The 22,909-nt window shown below is 40.2% G+C and overlaps 1 protein-coding gene across 2 annotated transcripts in view; it reads right to left on the bottom strand.

Moving 5' to 3' along the window:
• LOC123762141 (band 7 protein AGAP004871) overlaps window positions 1-22,272 on the bottom strand; it is a 624,034-nt gene extending 601,762 nt beyond the window's left edge. For both annotated transcript variants that reach the window (XM_045748512.2, XM_045748513.2), the window contains exon 1: window positions 21,899-22,272. The gene's annotated coding sequence lies outside the window, so the exon portion shown is untranslated. The remainder of the gene's footprint in view (window positions 1-21,898) is intronic.
• Between the last annotated feature and the right edge of the window lie 637 nt (window positions 22,273-22,909).

The following is a 22,909-nucleotide window of genomic DNA, read 5'->3' as shown; positions in this document are numbered from 1 at the left end:
TGACTGTATGCAGATGACATTCAAATTCCCAAAAGCTCTTTCAGCATTTCATCTGAAAATGGCAAATGATAAAAAGAATATGAAATTATAACAAATGTCCTATTTATATCAATCCTCTCTGTTTCATTCGCGTATTATCTTTAAACTAACGGTCTTGCCACAAAAAAAATATCACGCTTCAGGAATGCATTCTTAACTTTTATAGCGTATATCTACAGAAAATCTACCACAGTTTCAGATAAAAACTTGATTATAGACAAAAGGGTCCCACGACGCAGATTAGATTCTACCGCCATGCTCCGAAAACGTTTTCAAATATATCATATTATTCTCATTTCATCGTATTCACTTGTAAGGGGTTGTGTTAACACCTATTTACACCTATTTAACTAACTGGTGAGGCTGAGTTCCTCCTCAATCACAGGAAATGACTGTAGTGAAATATAAAGAAACAGTTGGGAAATCAAGCCCGACACACACACACACACACACACACACACACACACACACACACACACACACACACACACACACACACACACATACACACACACACACACATACACACACACACACACACACACACACACACACACACACACACACACACACACACACACACACACACACACACACACATACACACACACACACACACACACACACACACACACACACACATACACACACACACACACACACACACACACACACACACACACACACACACACACTGCTCATCAGTGTCCAGCCTGAATAAACTCTCCTGAAATTTTATGGATATTGATGCAGACTTACCGCGCGCCGCTCTTCCTTAACTCTCCGTACCTGTTTATGAGTAAACCCTTGAGCGCTAGGGGCCTAGTTAAGCTGTTCATCAGTAAACCCTTGAGCGTTAGAGGGCTAGTTAAGCTGTTTATCAGTAAACCCTTGGGCGCTAGGGGCCTAGTTAAGCTGTTTATCAGTAAACCCTTGAGCGCTAGGGGGGCCCTAGTTAAGCTGTTTATCAGTAAGCCACTGAACGCCATCGGCTAGTTTTAGCTCTTCATTTAGACTGTTGTCCACCTGTTTTGTCCAGCAATTATCGTATTGATTTGTGTAAGTTATTAAGAATAAAGTTTCGTCTAACCTTCGCTTGAGACAATCAAGTGATCCCACGACTATTATGTTACCTGGTAATCTGTTTCACAAATCAACAACCTTGTTTCCGAGTCTGGAGGGAGAGCATACTGCGGCGGCCACAATAGCCGTCTTAAACACACTTAGCAATTGCTTAGCACTTGCCTAGCAGCGAGAGAAGCATCTTAGCAGCAAGAGAAGCATCCTAGGAACAAGAGAAGCCTCCTAGCAGCAAGTGAGCCTCCTAGCAGCAAGAGAAGTATCCTAGCAGCAGGAGAAGCATCCTAGCAGCAAGAGAAGCATCCTAGCAGTAAGAGAAGCATCCTAGCGGCAAGAGGAACATCCTAGCAGCAAGAAAAAGCATCCTAGCAGCAAGAGAAGTATCCTAGCAGCAAGAGAAGCATCCTAGCAGCAAGAGAAGCATCCTAGCAGCAAGAGAAGCATCCTAGCAGCAAGATAAAGCATCCTAGCAGCAAGAGAAGCATCCTAGCAGCAAGAGAAGCATCCTAGCAGCAAGAGAAGCATCCTAGCAGCAAGAGAAGCATCCTAGCAGCAAGAGAAGCATCCTAGCAGCAAGAGAAGCATCCTAGCAGCAAGAGAAGCATCCTAGCAGCAAGAGAAGCATCCTAGCAACAAGAGAAGCATCCTAGCAGCAAGAGGAACATCCTAGCAGCAAGAGAAGTATCCTAGCAGCAAGAGAAGCATCCTAGCAGCACCAGTGCGCTAAACTCTTAAGTTTTGAATATAATGAACGTTCTCTATAAAGTTTAAGACCACATCCTAAATATGTCACAACTCAGAGGCCAAGATTTACCAAACATCTGCGCCTACCCCCTTACGAAACCTGTACATCTTCCAACAATCACGGCGGCTTAGTTTACATCAAAACAATTTAAGAGCTTCAAAACGTCACAAACTAAAGTTATTAAAGTTATATTATTGGAAACGTCGTAGTAATCCGGAGCTCATAAACTGTTTAATAAACTACAAGCAAAGCCTCCATTATTGAGGACAGATGTAAGTGAGGCTTCACTTACTTAAGTGTAAGTGATTAAGTGAGACAGATGTAGGCTTCGTAAGTGAGCGCGTAAATGCCTAATAACTCCCGCCCGCAGATTCGTGAATTACATAAACATGAAGTTAAACACGAAATATTCAAAAAGATTTAATTTGGAAACCACAGAGTCAATGAAATCATTCATGGAAGCCTCGCAAGGTTCCACGAATTCAAGTTTAAATTTGAATCTACAACCGCCACCACGTAACGACATTTTTTTTTTAATTTCTTAAAATGGAAATGAATTGGTTGGAAGTTGAGGATCACAGTGAATGGTCAGAGGGTGTGTAACTCAGGAGTAACCGTTTATCTCAGGAGTAACCGTTTATCTCAGTAGTAACCGTTACACATAAGAATCATCCGTTATACTCAAGAATAAACTATTGCATCTTAGAATAAATTCTTACACTATACAATTGTTTACACTTCATCTTTAGCCATTACTCTTGTCAATCAGCCACACTTGAGCCTATTCACCTAACAATAAATAGGTTCCCGTGAGATAGGCCAAGGTGGACTTCACTAAGCCTAAGCACAGGCGTCTTGTCCCCAACAACTGCAACTAATTCAACTAAAACAATTTAGAACCAACCCACTTTTAATCCCAACGAATACTTATAGCAACAACACCCTACACATCAAAATAAACTATACCACTTCAGACGGGGGCAATATTTGACTCAAACATTACATATTTAAATTAACCGTTACAAAGTTAAACACATAAACCGTTATACATTTAAACCAATAAACCGTTACCTGTCCGAAAGCAAGCACCAAGCTTCAGAATGTATTAATTACATTCAGGCTTGGGAATAATGGCCAGCAGGGCGCTGCAGTCTTATTACCAGGCACAACAGAGCGCTTGGGGAGGGCCTTTTAGCCAGCCAGTCCCCTGCAACCCCAAATAAAGGTATTATTGGAAAACAATTAAGTAGTTGAGTCAGCCAGTGGAAGTTGGCTGGCCGCTGGTGACGAGGACTTTGTTTCCTGCCCCTGATGGTCCTAAGGGGATAGAGAGAGAGAGAGAGAGAGAGAGAGAGAGAGAGAGAGAGAGAGAGAGAGAGAGAGAGAGAGAGAGAGAGAGAGAGAGAGAGAGAGAGAGAGAGAGAGAATGATGATGAATGAAATATATAACGGTAGCGAATAGTGAATAACGATGCCTCTCCTTTTCGTTTGAAGTCAGAGAGGGAGGAAACGTAAGGGACTTGAAGTGATGTCCATCCTATGGGCGGTGACAGTGCAGGAAGGGGGGATGGGAGGGAGGAATTGGAAAGGAAGGAGGTTTGCTGGTGACACTCTCCCATCCTGACGCTGACTCAAGACCAGAGAGGGAAAGACAGAGAGGTAGACAGAAGAGGGGAAACAAAGGGGCCATAACCTGCTCTACTCCTTAACCTGTTTTCAAATATATAAAGTTCTGTCGTCGCTGAAGAAGAGGGAGAGACGGGTATGAGGAAGGAGCGGGTATGAGGGAGAGGCGGGTATGAGGGAGAGGCGGGTATGAGGGAGAAGCAGGTATGAGGAAGGAGCAATTATTGGGAATCAAGAAGGTACCTACACTGGGACGATGCCTTCTTTTATAGAAAGAGTCAGCCAGTGACAGTGCATAGGAAAATACCTATTTGACCACATTAATTAGGTCCTGTTTATGTCCACCCAAACTCCTTCACATGTCTAACACGTTACTTGGTAACTATGATCTACAAATTAACAATTGTGGTTTCTAAACCAGTATCTACCCAGGTCTTTACTGAATCTAAAATTATTAAGTTTTTATCCATTGTATCGTGTTCGATTTTGTGTATATCACTTTAAAACCATATTTATATCCCCCTTTATTATACACTTTCATTAATTTGTATATTTCAATCATGTCAACCCTTAATTGAGCGTTGTTTTTTTAGCAAAATTCAGGGTGATTGCACATATTTGGAGATGTAAATTACTACTTTTTTAAACCGAAATTATATAAATTAGTGAATACGGCGATTGGTCATATTTTGCCCAAATCCTCCTGCAGTTTTCAAAATACGATGCTTATCGGAAATATGACTTGCGCGCTATTTTATATATATACATAATAAATTAGGTATAAGATGGCATACACTAGGCCTATAAATATTACATATTTAGGTCTAGAAAAGGTTAGGTATATATTCCATTCCTAAGCGCGCCACCAGCACCACCACCACCAGCCCCACCACCACAACCACCAGCCCCACCACCACCACAACCACCAGCCCCACCACCACCACAACCACCAGCCCCACCACCACCACAACCACCAGCCCCACCACCACAACCAGCCCCACCACCACCGCAACCACCAGCACCACCACCACCACAACCATGGCCTCCCACCCACCAGCTCCACCACCAGATCTCTCCACCATCCAACTTATGTTCCTTCCTTCCGGGAGCCAATTCCAGCCGTCTGTAGAGATTTAAACTTTTGTTTCTGCCTCATATATATACGTGTAAGTTCACAATGCTTAAATTTACACAAAAACTGGGGAATTACCTCTTTTTTATCACTATTTCCGTTCCTGCATAACAAAAGACTTGCCAAGGATTTTATGCGGCGTTTAGCATCAGCTGGAAACCACAATATCTTATCCTGAAATTAGGGAGATATCCCATCCTTATTTTCACTTGGAAGGGGTCTTTATCAGATTTGATGAAGTCCCTTATAGGCGTAATGTAACTAGTAAACTTTACGTTACTAGTAAAGTGGAGTCTCAGCGTGGCTGACCAGACCACACACTAGAAGGTGAAGGGACGACGACGTTTCGGTCCGTCCTGGACCATTGTCAAGACGATTTTCGCGCCTCAGCGTGGCGTTTCTCCTCTTCACCGGGAGAACTCTGCGGTGTTTACTCGTCGACTTGTGCAGACGAGGGGTCACAATAACGGGGCTGAAATATGTTTGACCAAACCACACACTAGCAAGTGAAGGGACGACGACGTTTCGGTCCGTCCTGGACCATTCTCAAGTCGATTGTGACTGGTCCAATTCACACAATCGACTTGAGAATGGTCCAGGACGGACCGAAACGTCGTCGTCTCTTCACTTTCTAGTGTGTGGTCTGGTCAAACATAACGACTTGTGTTACGGGGCTATCTTGAATCTAATTATGTTACGTGTATTGCGGGGAGAAAACTAGGTTCACATTACAGCTGTGTAATAAACAAAGGTTTACATTACAGCTGTGTAGCAAAGAGAGGAGGCGGGCTAGAACCTGTTACACAGCCTCATTACCCTCTCATAGGTACACCTGTTAAAGAGGTTTCCCTGCACGTTAAACTAACTCGCATAGAAATTTCATAGACTTTAACATATCAGATTCTCAACCCCTTCTCTAACCAGCTCACAATCAGATGTATATTGCAATGATACTTAAAAAAATACTAGTGCTTATAAATAGGTCAAAATGAGTAGCGACGAAGAGTCAATGGTCAGAGTCAGAGAGTCGGTGGCCAGAGTCAGAGAGCCAGTGGCCAGAGTCAGAGAGTCGGTGGACAGAGTCAGAGAGCCAGTGGGCAGAGTCAGAGAGTCGGTGGGCAGAGTCAGAGAGCCAGTGGGCAGAGTCAGAGAGTCGGTGGGCAGAGTCAGAGAGCCAGTGGCCAGAGTCAGAGTCGATAGTGACTGAGTAAGACATAAATTTCTTGTTTATTATTTTCACCTTTAAAATTGCACCGACTTTTGTTAGCTCTTAAGACTGTTGCTGGAGAGAGAGAATCACTTTGATGTAAGAAGATATGATGTTTGCCACTTTTTTAAAGTCCAATTAGTTAACACTATAACAGTCAGTTCAAGTTAATTAGACTTCTCAAGTCATGACTGAGGTATTTAAATCTATAACGCCCAGCCGGTCCATTGATTGGTTAGCGTGAATGATTCTCTTTCGAATAAGGAAAATTGACTCGAGTGCGCGCGGCTGAAAATTCTCAATCGTTTTCCAATGGCAGCAAATCGTTTCGATGAAATCCGCTTCGTTCCTGGCCCATGTAAAAATATTAGACTTTTCAACAGCGTCTAAAAATATGAACGTTCCTGATAAAAAATATAAATACCTGAATTTCCCCAACCACTGAAATAGAAAATTCCTCTATAAAAATACGGACCGAAGGTGGAAATTTGATTTACATAAATATTTTGCAAACTGAGCAAACCAAAATCTTAAAGAAAAGAATGTGAAGCTTCCATGAGTCACTATCGTCAAAATTCACAAGAATTTCATCGATCGATAACTTTGATAGAATTTCTATATATCTGATCAAGGGATGAAAGTCAGAGGCTTTGGGCGAGCCTCTCTCACCCAATGGTACCCAAGACGGATCGCCGAAGGCTTTTAAAACTTTCCAAATCTAACCTAATCAATACCCATCTAACCTAACCCGACCGAGCCTAACATAGCCTAATCTAATCCCTCCTAACCTAACGATATACACGGCTTTGACAATCAGAAAACGAAGCTTGTCGAACCGTCTTGGGTACTGTTTGACCACACTCAGGCTTTATACAAAGCTCTGGACCTTTCCTGCCTGCCCTGTTCACCTAGCAGTAAATAGGTACCTGGGAATTAGACAGCTGTTACGGAGCTGCTTCCTGTGTGTGTGTGTGGAAAAAAATAGTAGTTACAGTTGACTGACAGTTGTGAGGCGGGCCGAAAGAGCAGAGCTCAACCCCCGCAAGCACAACTAGGTGAATTCACACAATATATATATTATATATATATATATATATATATATATATATATATATATATATATATATATATGTCGTACCTAGTAGCCAGAACGCACTTTTATACCTACTATGCAAGGCCCGATTTGCCTAATAAGCCAAGTTTTCCTGAATTAATATATTTTCTCTATTTTTTTTCTTATGAAATGATAAAGCTACCCATTTCATTATGTATGAGGTCAATTTTTTTTATTGGAGTTAAAATTAACGTAGATATATGACCAAACCTAACCAACCCTACCTAACCTAACCTAACCTAACCTATCTTTAGAGGTTAGGTTAGGTGAGGTAGCCGAAAAAGTTAGGTTAGGTTAGGTAGGTTAGGTTGTCGAAAAACAATTAATTCAGGAAAACTTGGCATATTAGGCAAATCGGGCCTTGCATAGTAGGCATAAAAGTGCGTTCTGGCTACTAGGTACGACATATATATATATATATATATATATATATATATATATATATATATATATATATATATATATATATATATATATATATATATATATATATATATATACACACACACCCACATTCCCAAGATTCGACCCGTAGCAGCTGTCTAACTTCCAGGTACCTATTTATTGTAAGGTGAGGCATCAAAGGCATCAGGCGAAAGAAACTGTCAATTTGTTTCTGCCTTGGCTGGAAATCGAACCCGATCCCTATGGACTACGACTCCCGAGCGCTGTCCGCTCGGACTTGTGTGTGTATATTCACCTATTTGTGCCTGCAGGATCGAGCATTGACTCTTGGATCCCGCCTTTCGAGCCATCGGTTGTTTACAGCAATGACTCCGGTCCTATTTCCGTCATATCTAGTTTTATAATTATGAATAGAATTTGCTTCCACAACCTGCTCCTTAAGTGCATTCCATTTTTCCATTTAGTGTGTGTGTGTGTGTGTGTGTGTGTGTGTGTGTGTGTGTGTGTGTTCACCTAGTTGTGCTTGCGGGGGTTGAGCTCTGCTCCTTCGGCCAGCCTCTCAACTATCAATCAACTGTTACTAACTACTAACAATTTTTTTGAACGCACATACACACACACAGGAAGCAGCCCGAAATAGCTGTCTAACTCCCAGGTACCTATTTACTGCTAGGTAACAGGAGCATCAGGGTGAAAGAAACTGCCCATTTTTGTTTCTCGCCGGCGCCGGGAATCGAACCCGGGCCACAGGATTCCGTGTCCAGCGTGCTGTCCCCACAGCCACCGGCGCCCCAACCTTGTGTATGTGTGTGTGTGTGTGTGTGTGTGTGTGTGTGTGTGTGTGTGTGTGTGTGTGTGTGTGTGTGTGTGTGTGTGTGTGTGTGTGTGTGTGTGTATACACACGAGCGAGCGTGCTTGTGCGTATCTCCAATACGTTCTCATAACCAGCCCATGTTCAGATATAACATCAGGCTAATAGGCACGAACGGTCAACAAGTCAAATAATCAATTAACAATCGGTAGCCTAAACGGCCAGACAATTGTTTAAACGTCCTCCAATACCCGGATTTAAACTTTATATCGATAATTTCCAGGTACACAATACACTCACCAGCTGACCAACAGGTGCACAATACACTCACCAACTGACCAACAGGTACACAATACACTCACCAACTGACCAACAGGTACACAATACACTCACCAACTGACCAACAGGTACACAATACACTCACCAGCTGACCAACAGGTACACAATACACTCACCAACTGACCAACAGGTACACAATACACTCACCAACTGACCAACAGGTACACAATACACTCACCAACTGACCAACAGGTACACAATACACTCACCAGCTGACCAACAGGTACACAATACACTCACCAACTGACTAACAGGTACACAATACACTCACCAACATGTACACAATACACTCACCAACTGACCAACAGGTACACAATACACTCACCAACTGACCAACAGGTACACAATACACTCACCAACTGACCAACAGGTACACAATACACTCACCAGCTGACAACATGTACACAATACACTCACCAACTGACCAACAGGTACACAATACACTCACCAGCTGACAACATGTACACAATACACTCACCAGCTTCGTGTTGATACACGCCCATCCTAAAGCTTCGTATATTTTTCCCTACATTTTTCACTCATTCTCCACCACTCACTACTACATGCTTATGTCCATCCCTCACAGATTTACTCACACACTCATAATCATATAAGTCATTTCCCCCTCCCCATAATTCCTGCCCTTCCCTCATCATTATTCTCCACCTCATCTCCCTCTCTGTTCTAAACTCAATTCCTTCCCTCATGCCGTCTCATCACGTTAATATTAAATGACCTTGGCCAGGATTCTTCACACATTTACATGTTCCACTACGAAACCTGTACATCTTTCTCCGATCATGGCGGCTTGGGTTGTATTTATTAATCATTTTTCGTGATTCGAAACTTCACAACCCAAGGTTATTGTCATGAACAACCTGGTAGCGTTTTGGAGTTCGTAAACTGTTTATGAAATGCTAAATAAAACCGTCATTATTGAGCAAAGATGTACAGGTTTCGTAAAGGCTTGATGAATCCAGGCCCTTATCATTGAATACAAGTAACATCGTACACAAGACAGTAATAAAATGGATTCCTAAACCTATTTAACCTAATCTAACTCAACCCAAATTAACCCAACCCAGCCTAGCACAGACAAACCTATTCTAATGTATCCTAACGCAATAATAGATAAGGTTTTTAAGAAACTTTAAAGTTTGCCCGAAACGCTATGCGTACTAGTGGCTTTAGGTATTGTATGTACTAGCTCTATCTTTAAATCCAACATTATGTTTGTAACCCTTCTTCAATGTATGTACCTTTACCTGAATAAAAAAATCTAAATCTAAAATCTAATCAAAACAGAAAACGAGCTTTGTCGAATCGTCTGGTGTACTGTTTAGTGACTTATCAGATCCAAGTGCTCAACGTAGGGAAATTATCGGGAGAAAGTAGTAAGGCATTTCGACTATATAACACTTGCAAGAGGTATGGGGAACACGGATTTGGGATGGAACGAAGGAAAGGAATGGTGCTTAAGGAGATCCAGTACCTATCACGGCAATGCCATATTAAACCACGAAATGATAACAAAAAACATTTTGAAACAAAGAACACAAAAGTAAGGGGAAACAAGATGAATAATTACTCTTCGCGATAACACAGACTTGGATCAATAACTGACTTCAAGTTAATGGATGAACCAATGTACTGTCCACTGTTGCCAGCTGATGAAGGCTTCGAGGTGTCTCATTATTCTGTTGACGAGAGACGTACTGGAACCGGTTAGGCTCGGTACTGGATCCGGTTAAGTTATCAACCACTTTCTTTCCCCCAGAACATGGTAGCATCGCACACAAGGGATGACAGTGAAGGAACAGTGCTCAATTGTTCTCCTCTGCAGGGAGACGAATGGGTCTCCATGTTCCCACAGCCAGCTCAGCCGAGACACGCACTGCAGCTGCGAGCTTCCAGCGTCTCCTGACAGCGTGAATTGGAAACGCTCGTGAATATGGATATAAACACTGAACTGAGAGGAGTATTATGCATTATACTCCTCAGAATATATATATATATATATATATATATATATATATATATATATATATATATATATATATATATATATATATATATATATAGACCAGTGATCGTCTGTAAGTGCTGGTTGTTCGAAAAAGCTTCACTGCTAAAAGTATGGTCCAAGTGCTGGAACTCAATATAGCCTATGGCCAATCTCACGTCAAATGGAGAAGTACTACAAAGTTTGGTTCAATTTTGCTCAAACAAATGTATGTTCTAGTATTATGGAACTTGGGCTTTATCTAGTACGTTGGCAACAAATTGATTTAGACAACATTTCTCACTCTCACAATATGACACACAGACCCCCATAAATGTTTTTATGTATTCTAAACGCATAGAAAACATCGTTATATGATCCCGCGCTGTTTCTAGTTTTTTTTTTTTGTATTGTTAAAGCAGAGGAGGAGGCAGTTCTGTCAAGATTTATCGTCCAAAACGAGGAAACTGAAAAAATAAAACTAGGCTAAAAGCACATGGTAAGACGACGACGACGACATTACGAGGACGACAACCACCTCCACAATATTCACTACACGTCTCTTCTCTCCCTGGGATGACTATCAGTTTCTCTTTAGGGCATCAAACTTTCTCAGTAAATTCAATTTCATTGCCGGTCCCCATTAATAGCCAGATTTCCTCGTTTCTATATTTCTTTTCGTGAACTGAAAACTTACAAATGGATTGGCCGTCTCTGTACATAGTCATACTCAATTTCCACATATTCATACACAATTTCCACAACAAATGTTATTAATACAAATGAATAACAATCATGTTATTTATGTTTTTTTGTATTTTTTTAACTGTTTACCAATAGGTTGTTCTTTAGCCACTTGTAATTAGCTGTCTTACGGGTTCCGCGGCATTATTCTGTTGCTACTTATGGGATCCTCAGACTGGTTATGGATAGTCAAATGTCACTTAAGGGTTTCTTATGTTTAGTCAGACGTCACTGAAGGAATTAAGTATAGACAGATGTCCCCTAAGGGTTTCTATTATTAGGTTCCTATTCCAAGTTGTGTGCATATATAGCCAGGTTTCACTGTAAAGATGTTTAAGTGTACACACACATCCCTACACCGATGTTTAGGTTAAATATGATTTCTTTCACTTCCGAACTATCTGGGTATAGTCAGCTGAGTTTTAAAGTTGTTTGAATTTATCCAATTGTCGCTTAAAGTGATATTTGATTGTACTTGGTTATATACACCGCTTAAGTCTTAAAGGGTAATCCGTTTCTACCTATAATCACACAATAGGCTGTTCAGGTTAAGTCATCTGTCATCTGCTGCAGAGGTAACATACCTCTGCAGCAGATGACAGAAACATACCTAAACATAGCCAAGTAACTTTCTACAACATAAACATATAGCCAAGTAACTTTCTACAACTTAAACATATAGCCAAATAATTTTCTACAACTTAAACATATAGCCAAATAATTTTCTACAACACAAACATAGCCAAGTAACTTTCTACAACACAAACGTATAGCCAAATAACTTTCTACAACACAATCGTATAGCCAAATAACTTTCTACAACATCAAATGTTTTTGAGACGAGTTTCATAACTGATGCGGCCTCAAAAGCCAGGATATTGACGCTAAACAAATAACATAAAACACAAATGATATACAGTATAGTCTGTAAGTATTTGGAGTGACACAATGTGTTATTGTTCCGACTCCGTGTTCCGGGTCGTCAGAGTTAAAATTAAATACTGTGTGAAAGGTTAAAAGGCAGGTTTTCAGCTTAAATTTGAGGGTATATATATTATATATATATATATATATATATATATATATATATATATATATATATATATATATATATATATATATATATATATATATATATATATATATAACTAAAAATAACTGGGGACAATGTCATTCATTATGTCAGATGGCATTATGTCCATTAATAATGTCCTGAGATAGACCACCTCTGTTGCCTAGATATGTCTGTATATGCTGATATACAACAATATTGTTTACAAGATTTCTGCAGCGTTTTACAGAAGGTATATATGTAACAACGAGAGATTTTACATTGTTACCAACTCTCACCTATGTGAACGATCTACAAGTCTACTTATATTAAAGAAGTCTCTTATCAAGTGACTACACAAACGCTGTAAATGTCTAGTGTACGAATAAAGTATTAGTGACAAAATAAATATCAAAGTGTTCAGTAAGGATCTACAAGGTCTTCCCTGAGTACTCTTTATTTTCTTCTCCGAGGCTATGGGTCCCTACACTTGCACCAGAGGTGGTACCCCTTTAAGGTATATTTAAATATATATTTATTTGCTCAATTTACATTCTTTTCCTGATAAAATTTTTATTTTGTCTGCTGTTATCACCAAACCTGACGATCAAAAATGTTTGAATTATACTTGATAAAAAAAATAAATGTGATTAATTATGATAATTATAAACAATAATCAAATATGCATTACCCTAAAACTGGATACCGATTTCTACATTTTAGTCCAATAATCCAAAATTAATTTAACCATGAGAGCCTTATCAGCAATCCTGCCAGAGTTGGACAGTTTTATAAAACAACCGAACTAATTAACAAACAAATTGCCAAAACTAATGCCCAATTTTCGCAACGCCATTTTACTAAATAACGCATAGCGAGTTAAACTATTGCGTTCAACGGCCGGCACACACTTCCTGTTGTGTTATGTGGTCGTGAGGATGTTGGGTTATGAGGCACCAGTGTTGGGTTATGAGGCACCAGTGTTGGGTTATGAGGCACCAGTGTTGGGTTATGAGGCACCAGTGTTGGGGAGTGAGGACATGTTGGGGGGTGAGGATATCACAGCTCAAGCACATCATCACAGCTCAAACACATCATCATCACAGCTCAAACACATCATCATCACAGCTCAAACACATCATCATCACAGCTCAAGCACATCATCACAGCTCAAACACATCATCACAGCTCAAGCACATCATTGCATAATGAGACATGTGACAATCAATGTAAACAAGTAATTCTCTAAATATAATCACTAAGCCAGTATAGCTACAGAACATAGGCTAGTCAATGCAATTCAATAATCCATCAAAATTATCAATATATCGCTGGAATTATTTCTGAATTATATTTACTCGCTATTTAAAGTGCTTCCACATATAATTGATGTATTGTACCACTTTGAGTGGAAACACAAGAGCTCTCACTTTTAGCCCAACGTTACGAATTATTTTGGGGTCCTGTCTTTTTTTAAAGGTTATATATATATAGGATTTTGAAGGTTGCTCTTTTATATTTATCGTTATTGTTTAAAGTAGCTCAAACACTCAAAATTCCCGCATGGAACCTATTTATTTAAAAAAAAATTGGATGAGAAGCCTCAAATTCAATGGATGGATATGGCAAGAAATTTTATTGAAAATAAAATTATGGACCTGATAACTATTTATAAATAATAATTGTGTGTAATAAAGAACACAATCCACGGGAGATTTGATGGGGATTTGAACCTGTGAAATGAGTGTTCCCAGACGCGTTCTAGTCAATTGAATCACGTGGAAAAAGAACACTCAGCATATAGGTTCGAACCCTAATCAAGGCTCCTGTAAGTTTTGGTCTTTGATGTATCTCGTTATTTTGATTTCTCTGTGTGTGTGAGTAATGCTGGAATTGACTTTTAGGATGTTGTGTAAAAATATCATTATGTCCTCTCGTGCACATCACAAATATATTACATGTCCTCTTGTGTACATCGCAAAAATATCACATGTCCTCTTGTGCACATTACAACTATATCACATGTCCTCTCGTGCACATTACATCTATATCACATGTCCTCTCGTGCACATCACAAATATATCACATGTCCTCTCGTGCACATCACAACTATATCACATGTCCTCTCGTGCACATCACAAAAATATCACATGTCCTCTCGTGCACATTACAAAAATATTACATGTCCTCTCGTGGACATCACAAAAATATCACATGTCCTCTCGTGCACATCACAAAAAATATTACATGTCCTCTCGTGTACATTACAAAAATATCACATGTCCTCTCGTGCACATTACAAAAATATCACATGTCCTCTCGTGCACATTACAAAAATATCACATGTCCTCTCGTGCACATCACAAAAAATATCACATATGCAATCCGTCCTCTCGAATTGTACATCACATTTTGACGCATAAATCTCCTAAGGCCAAAACCTGACGAACTAAAAATGCAGCGGCTCACGAAACTGACGTGATGTCCCGTTTTTTATTCGTGGGTTCCTCGGTTTGATTAAGTTTGGGGGAATTTAGAACGTCAGTTTAGTGACGTTATGAACGTTTAGTGACTTGGGCTTGACGGTAGAGCGAAGGGTCTCGCTTCATGCGGATCGGCGTTCAATCCCCAACCGTCCCGTCCCATCTCAAATCCTTATCCTGACCCCTGCCAAGTGATATAGTCTAATTGGTGTTTTCCCCTCATAGTTCCCTTCCCTTCGACATGATGGGCTGGAGAGTAGTGTAGAGTAGAGGTGTGCCGATGTGTCTATCGGTTTCGGGGTATCTTTTATAGTATCGGAATATCGATATCGGCTAATAAGACAGTATCGACACCGGCCAAAAACAATAGTATCGGTCCGCCATTAGTGAGTTGGCACAAAAGTTTTTAAAATCGATAATAATTATTGATAAAAGGTTAAAAAATTACGTCCACGAGTAAGTGACTTCTTAAAGAGTATGTCTGCAGTTAAAAATAAATTTAATAATAGAATAGAAAACTTTAAAATACCTTTAAAGTTATCGACTGAAAAATGTAAAGCCTACTACTGTAGGCGCGAGATAAATGGAGAATATTGAATTTCTTTTATTGTGGAATACACGAGTGGCACCTGAACGAATGCTTTACTAAACATTTTACGAAAGGAAAAGCATATCCTGCCGACTATAAATAAAGCTGTGTTACCTAACTTAACTAAACTAAATTACTGGTGGCAGTTGAAATTCTTTCCCGATTTAAAGGTGTATCCTCGTGGGGCTGAGAGCATCGTTGCCTGTTTGTTGTAAGACCTTTATAGCGATTATAAGTGGTAATGGTTGATATTCGACTTGATTCGATACACAAAATACCTCTAGACGGTTTGACCAGACCACACACTAGAAGGTGAAGGGACGACGACGTTTCGGTTCGTCCTGGACCATTCTCACAATCGACTTGAAGAATGGTCCAGGACGGACCGAAACGTCGTCCTCCCTTCACCTTCTAGTGCGTAGTCTGGTCAAACTACTTCAGTCACGTTATTGTGACTCATCGCTTGCACACCTCTAAATTCTTGACACAGTAAAACACGGTAACAACATTTCTAGCAGCACTGGCGGAGTGTTGAAAATACTCTAAATTATTTTCTTATTACTGTATTGTGCTAGAAAGATGTCTTTATCAAAGGTAATTTGTACAATATTAAGATTTATGTGTCCTAGAGTTTTATTATTATTTTTATTATTACTTAGGTTTGTAGCAAGGCGAGCTAACTGCTCATCAGACAATAATTCGATACCTACGTCGCAGTTACTATTGAAAACTAACATCAATGTTAACTGACCTCAATAATGTTTCACTTCATATCCTCAACAACTGCTGCCTCACCCCGAGTGATCTAAATTAAAGTATTTTGTCCATTTTTGAGGTCCAATTAATGTGATAAAATTTATCCCGAGAAAATTTTCCCTAACAAAGTCGATTTTAGGCTTTCCCTCTTTTATTCAGATACTGTATTTTAAAACAATATTTTTGCTTTTCTATGACACTTCATGACATGTGTGGTAACTCCAGCAGAGGTGTGGCACTTGAAGAGAGAGATCCCACTATGCCAAGGCAAAGACCGAGATCGGCTTCTAGATGTAGAAAGTACAAGAGCGTTTAAGGATTGGGTTCAGGCTTACTAGAGTCACTATCTGTTGTCAACTAAAACAGTTCTCTTATGATGACCGAATTTCGCCTGTTGCTTCACACCTACCCGTCCTTACACTAGGCTGTTTAAAGCAGCGGCCGTCCTCCCCAACCCGTCCTCACACTAGGCTGTTTAAAGCAGCAGCCGTCCTCCCCAACCCGTCCTCACACTAGGCTGTTTAAAGCAGCAGCCGTCCTCCCCAACCCGTCCTCACACTAGGCTGTTTAAAGCAGCGGCCGTCCTCCCCAACCCGTCCTCACACTAGGCTGTTTAAAGCAGCGGCCGTCCTCCCCAACCCCTCACACTAGGCTATTTAAAGCAGCGGCCGTCCTCACACTAGGCTATTTAAAGCAGCGGCCGTCCTCACACTAGGCTGTTTAAAGCAGCAGCCGTCCTCCCCAACCCGTCCTCACACTAGGCTGTTTAAAGCAGCGGCCGTCCTCCCCAACCCCTCACACTAGGCTATTTAAAGCAGCGGCCGTCCTCACACTAGGCTGTTTAAAGCAGCGGCCGTCCTCCCCAACCCCTCACACTTGGCTGTTTAAAGCAGCGGCCGTCCTCTCCAGACGCATTCATCAATTTTAACAAACTGTGTATTAAAATTTGGTTTGTTCTCATATATAAATTAATATTATTATACATAAAAATTCGATGTATAGTTAGCCTTAGGTTAGGTTAGGTGTTTAGGTTCTGTTGGCGATTATTTGTATTTGAAGTACGTGGGTGAAGCATTTATAAAATTGTGGTTCGAACAGAGGACGTGAGCGAAGCAATTGTTCCAATAGTGTTCGGACGTCATCAGTTGACAGTCGTGTATAAATCGCTTTTCATTCATAAACAGGGAGTTTGGCGGCTGGATTAACGAACTTGGATCTTTGTATGCGAGGACGGGCAGTTCATAGAAGCCTTGCATGGCTGACGATATGAAGCCTCGCAACTATTCCCATCAACATTTGTGTGTTTACCGAAGGTCAGATACACTTAACCAGGCTTCTCCCCCCCTCAGCCACCGTCACCTGCCCCTTGAGCTACTGTCACCTGCTCCTTGAGCCACCGTCACCTGCCCCTTGAGCCACCGTTACCTGCCCCTTGACCCACCGTCACCTGCTCCTTGAGCCACCGTCACCTGCTCCTTGAGCCACCGTCACCTGCTCCTTGAGCCACTGTCACCTGCTCCTTGAGCCACCGTCACCTGCTCTTTGAGGCACCATCACCTGCCCCTTGAGCCACCGTCACCTGCTCTTTGAGGCACCATCACCTGCCCCTTGAGCCACCGTCACCTGTCATCCATATCAGCAGGCTACAGAAGTCTCACCATAGAGATGCACTGATAATATCTCTTCTTTGTAAATTACGATAATATGCGTTTAAACGTAACATACCCCCACTTAGGTAACATATCAATACCTATGGGCATAACCTACCGACAATTTAATGCAATTCTTGAGAACGGAATGTAGAGAATGTAACCAATATCTAGGATATAATCACCTGCCTGTTGAAGTTCACAGCTAGTCCAATGCTCAAGTTTCTATATTACGTGACCTATAAGGGCAAAGTTTGGCGGTTCAGTGGATCAAAACTTCAAATATTTACTCATCAACATTTCAGCCACTCTGGGACTATGCTTCCAGACATAATAACAAAGGTTTGGATGCAACAGATTGTGTATGAAACCTGTTCAGCGGCACACTGAAATCTATCCAAAAGCTAACGATACACTAACTCAATACAACCTGATAAAATTGCAAATTTACAGTGTGATGTAAAAGTACATTCTGCATTTGCAGGAAAGTTGTTAATGTAACGTATGTTAGGAAAACTCAAGAGCGACCACAAATGGATGAAGAGAATGTTATCAACATTTTGAAAATAGCATTGATTGTGCCTAACAAATTATGATGATCATTAAACACTATCTGTCGCTTTTACCCCGTAAGTATTCCATAAACAATACCCAACTGGTTACCATAAATTCACACACACACACACATATATGTGTGTGTGTGTGTGTAAATCACGAAAATTAACACGTGATGATATATATATAGGGGGGTACCACCTCTGGTGCAATTATAGGGACCCACAGCCTCAAAGAACGGAACACAGAGCATTCAGAGAAAAACTTGTTATTTAACTCTGAATATGTATGAGTGTTCGCTTCTCCTACCACCCCTTTTATACACATATATATACATTATATATACATATATATATTATATATATATATATATATATATTCTACCCACCTCAAGACTCCGCTCCAATATAGAAGCATCAAGAAATATGGACCAATAGGCTTTCTACAAACACTTCTATTCAATATCCATTGTTTCGTGTTCTGTCTTGTGTTGATGAAATTAATACCCTATTAATACTCTTGTTCTGTCTTGTGTTGATGAAATTAATACCCTATTAATACCACATTTTGTTCTGTCTTGTGTTAATGCCACATCACCCCTTCCACCTCACTCAAATGTAGATATAAAATCGGAGATACGTAAGTTCTATTCAGTTGTGTATTTGTGAACTAAAGTCTTTGAAAATGTAATAAGTTTTACGAAACGCGCCCGTGTCGCGTCAGACTAGAAATAAAAATGAATTTTGGAGAATTGATTTTTGATTTACCTCCAACAGTGAAGCGTAATGTACGAAAGATTGAGAAAATTCGTGTTAGAATTATTAATCTTACTTTTTCGGTCATATTTAATAATATATATATATATATATATATATATATATATATATATATATATATATATATATATATATATATATATATATATATATATATATATTATTAAATATGACCGAAAAAGTAAGATTAATAATTCTAACACGAATTTTCTCAATCTTTCGTACATTATGCTTCACTGTTGGAGGTAAATCAAAAATCACTTCTCCAAAAATGAAAAGGGCGGAGGTTTCCACACTGCAGTCTACACAAAGGAAACAAACATAGGAATGTGCCTAAATGCCAACAGCGACTGCCCTGACAGGTACAAGAGGAGTGTTGTTAACGCATACGTCGACCGTGCTCTCAGCCACAGCTCAGAATGGAAGCAAGTCGACGAAGAACTCTGTAGGGTAAGGCAGGTTCTAGTCAATAACGGCTTCTCCAATGGTTTCATCGAAGACATCATAAGAAGGAAAGTGAAAAGCCATGCAACCTCCGAAGAGACAACTAACACAACACCTATACCCCCTATTAGACTATTTTACAGGAACTTCTTTTCCACAGCTCATATAACAGAGGAAAGGGTCCTGAAAGATATTGTTAATAGAAACGTTATCCCTACAGACAAAAATCAGAGGATACAACTGACGATTTACTATAAAACCAGAAAAACGGCCAGCCTACTCATGAGAAACTCTCCAGACACGAAACAGAACGCTTTAAAAGAGACTAACGTCGTCTATGCCTTCAAATGCCCACTTGGGGACTGTAAGCTCCAAAAAACCCAGTATATAGGCAAGACAACAACATCTCTTTCTAGGCGTTTAACGATGCATAAACAACAGGGCTCCATTAAGGAACATATAATCTCTTCCCATAACCAAACCATCGCCAGAGAAATCCTAGTAAACAACACAGAAATCATCGATAGATACAGCGATAGCAGGCGGCTTGACGTTTGCGAGGCACCACACATCAAGAAGTCAACACCAGCAATCAACAGCCAATTATTGCACAACTATATTCTACCCACCTCAAGACTCCGCTCCAATATAGAAGCATCAAGAAATATGGACCAATAGGCTTTCTACAAACACTTCTATTCAATACCCATTGTTTCTGTTCTGTCTTGTGTTGATACTTTTAATACCCTATTAATATCCTCTAGTGTTCTGTCTTGTGTTAATGCCACATCATCCTTCCCACCTCACTCAAATGTAATGCCACATCACCCTTCCCACCTCACTCAAATGTAGATATAAAATCAGGGAAACGCAAGTTCTAATCAGTTGTGTATTTGTGAAGTCTTTGAAAATGTAATAAGTTTTACGAAACGCGCCCGTGTCGCGTCAGACTAGAAATAAAAATGAATTTTGGAGAAGTGATTTTTGATTTACCTCCAACAGTGAAGCATAATGTACGAAAGATTGAGAAAATTCGTGTTAGAATTATTAATCTTACTTTTTCGGTCATATTTAATAATATATGTCTACAGGAAAGACTGCTACCAAAATATACTAATATATATATATACATATATATATATGCATATATATATACATATATATATATATGCAATTGACGATCACAAAACACTGATCATTTTATGCGGAAAATCCACAGAGAAATATGAAATGAGGTGAACGTTTCGGCTTGTTAAAGCCTTTGTCAACACCAGACTGACTGACTGTGTGTATATATATATATATATATATATATATATATATATATATATATATATATATATATATATATATATATATATATATATATATATATATATATGTCGTACCTAGTAGCCAGAACGCACTTCTCAGCCTACTATGCAAAGCCCGATTTGCCTAATAAGCCAAGTTTTCATGAATTAATTGTTTTTCGATTACCTAACCTAACCTAACTTTTTCGGCTGCCTAACCTAACCTAACCTATAAAGATAGGTTAGGTAGGGTTGGTTAGGTTCGGTCATATATCTTCGTTAATTTTAACTCTAATAAAAAAAATTGACCTCATACATAATGAAATGGGTAGCTTTATCAGTTCATAAGAAAAAAAATTGAGAAAATATATTAATTCAGGAAAACTTGGCTTATTAGGCAAATCGGGCCTTATATAGTAGGCTGAGAAGTGCATTCTGGCTACTAGGTACGACATATTATATATATATATATATATCACATACAAACAATTAAATAACCATATTTAGTGGCATTGATGGTCAGTGGCGTTGTTAGTGGTAAAAGGAAACCAACAGTACACCTTGTCGTGCGGTACTTATTTGAACAAGGAACCAATATCTTGTTTCCTGTACGAAACCTCAATTGTTTAGGGCACCTCTTCCAGGTCGGGAAGTATGCAGCCTCAGATAGGGTGCTTCCCTCACCAAGATAACGGTCCGGGAGCAACACTTCGGTAAGATCAACCACTTAGCAGCCCTTAACACTCAAGGGCAATGTAGCTTGCAGTAATTCAGACGGCGATGTGTTGCAACACCACAAGCAATTGCTATAGAGGAAGGTCATATGGCCTAAGTTTCTTTTTGTAAAAATTAGGAGTTAAAAAGATTCAATTTACGTGGATGATAAGTTTTCTGTCTAATTGTGTTTAACACTTCAGTTTGTCGACACTTGAAAAACGAGGTGGTGACATTCTTTTACGGTGTGGGGTTAATATGTTATGATTAATTCAGATTAAACATATAAATATCACATCAAATAAGAGCTTATCAAGAAATAATATAAAGTTTATCAGCACCTACCTTTTTCCAGTTAATTCTTCTAACACGTAACGTAACGTCTTCGTTTGCTGCTCACTCAAACTGGCTTTAACAAATGGATTCGCGTGTCACAAACTTTCCACACACGTCTGAACAACGAGATCACTGTACACAAACACTTCTGTATTCCTTCACATACATAGAATTTCCCCGGCCAAATGCACTGTACAATGGTGTATCTCCCAGAGCGTCGTTCCCAGGGCTGCCAATCGAGCAGCTCCGCGACAGCGAGCGGGTACGACCACTACCCGACACTATAAAGCGCGGGTATGTAAGGTGGACGACCCGTGTGGGGGGGGTGTGTGAGTGAGAGAGAAGCGGGCTGCCGTCACCGCCTGTCTCCCTCCCGGCCACCTCGCGTACGGCACCACTACTGCGGGAGGCTCCACAGCAGGTCCCCGGCATCCCCCGCTCACGTCTCCTCCCACGTCACACCCACCAACTTACTCCCGTAGCTGGCGGACACGCTTTCAACCACAACCCCCTCGTTCCTCCCCAGCCCTTCCCACATACCCGGGGATTATGATAACACTGTACAAAGCTTGTTACTGTCCCTTTGTCAAATAGGATAGAACCTGCAGTCTTCCGGTAGCCTAGCCTTTCAGTAGGTAGTGGTGGAGGCAGCAGACATGTAAAAGTGTTACTGCTAGACCGACTGATCTTACCCGCACGGGTACCATGGCCTAATGTCTGTAGTCAATTACACACAGAAATCACAATAGCGTGATGTATCAATAGCGGGATGATCTCGGACGTAGGTTCGAATCCTCGTCACGGCCCTTGTGGATTTGTTCTGTAGTCAATGATTCTCCAGACCGTTACACGCTTTCCAACAGCTCCATAGACTGTCATAAATTATTTAGATTGATCAACAGGTAAATGTTTATTTCTACGGTCAATGTTAACGACCATTTGTTTGAGTTTGGTGCAAGCGTGTTGCACACACTTCCATTAATTGCTCTAAACTTCTGCATTGTGCTATTATTCAAATTT

Source organism: Procambarus clarkii, chromosome 34 (genome assembly GCF_040958095.1).
Source record: "Procambarus clarkii isolate CNS0578487 chromosome 34, FALCON_Pclarkii_2.0, whole genome shotgun sequence".
In the NCBI taxonomy this organism is placed as follows: Eukaryota; Metazoa; Arthropoda; class Malacostraca; order Decapoda; family Cambaridae; genus Procambarus; species Procambarus clarkii.
This window is presented reverse-complemented; position numbering and strand designations above follow the sequence as displayed.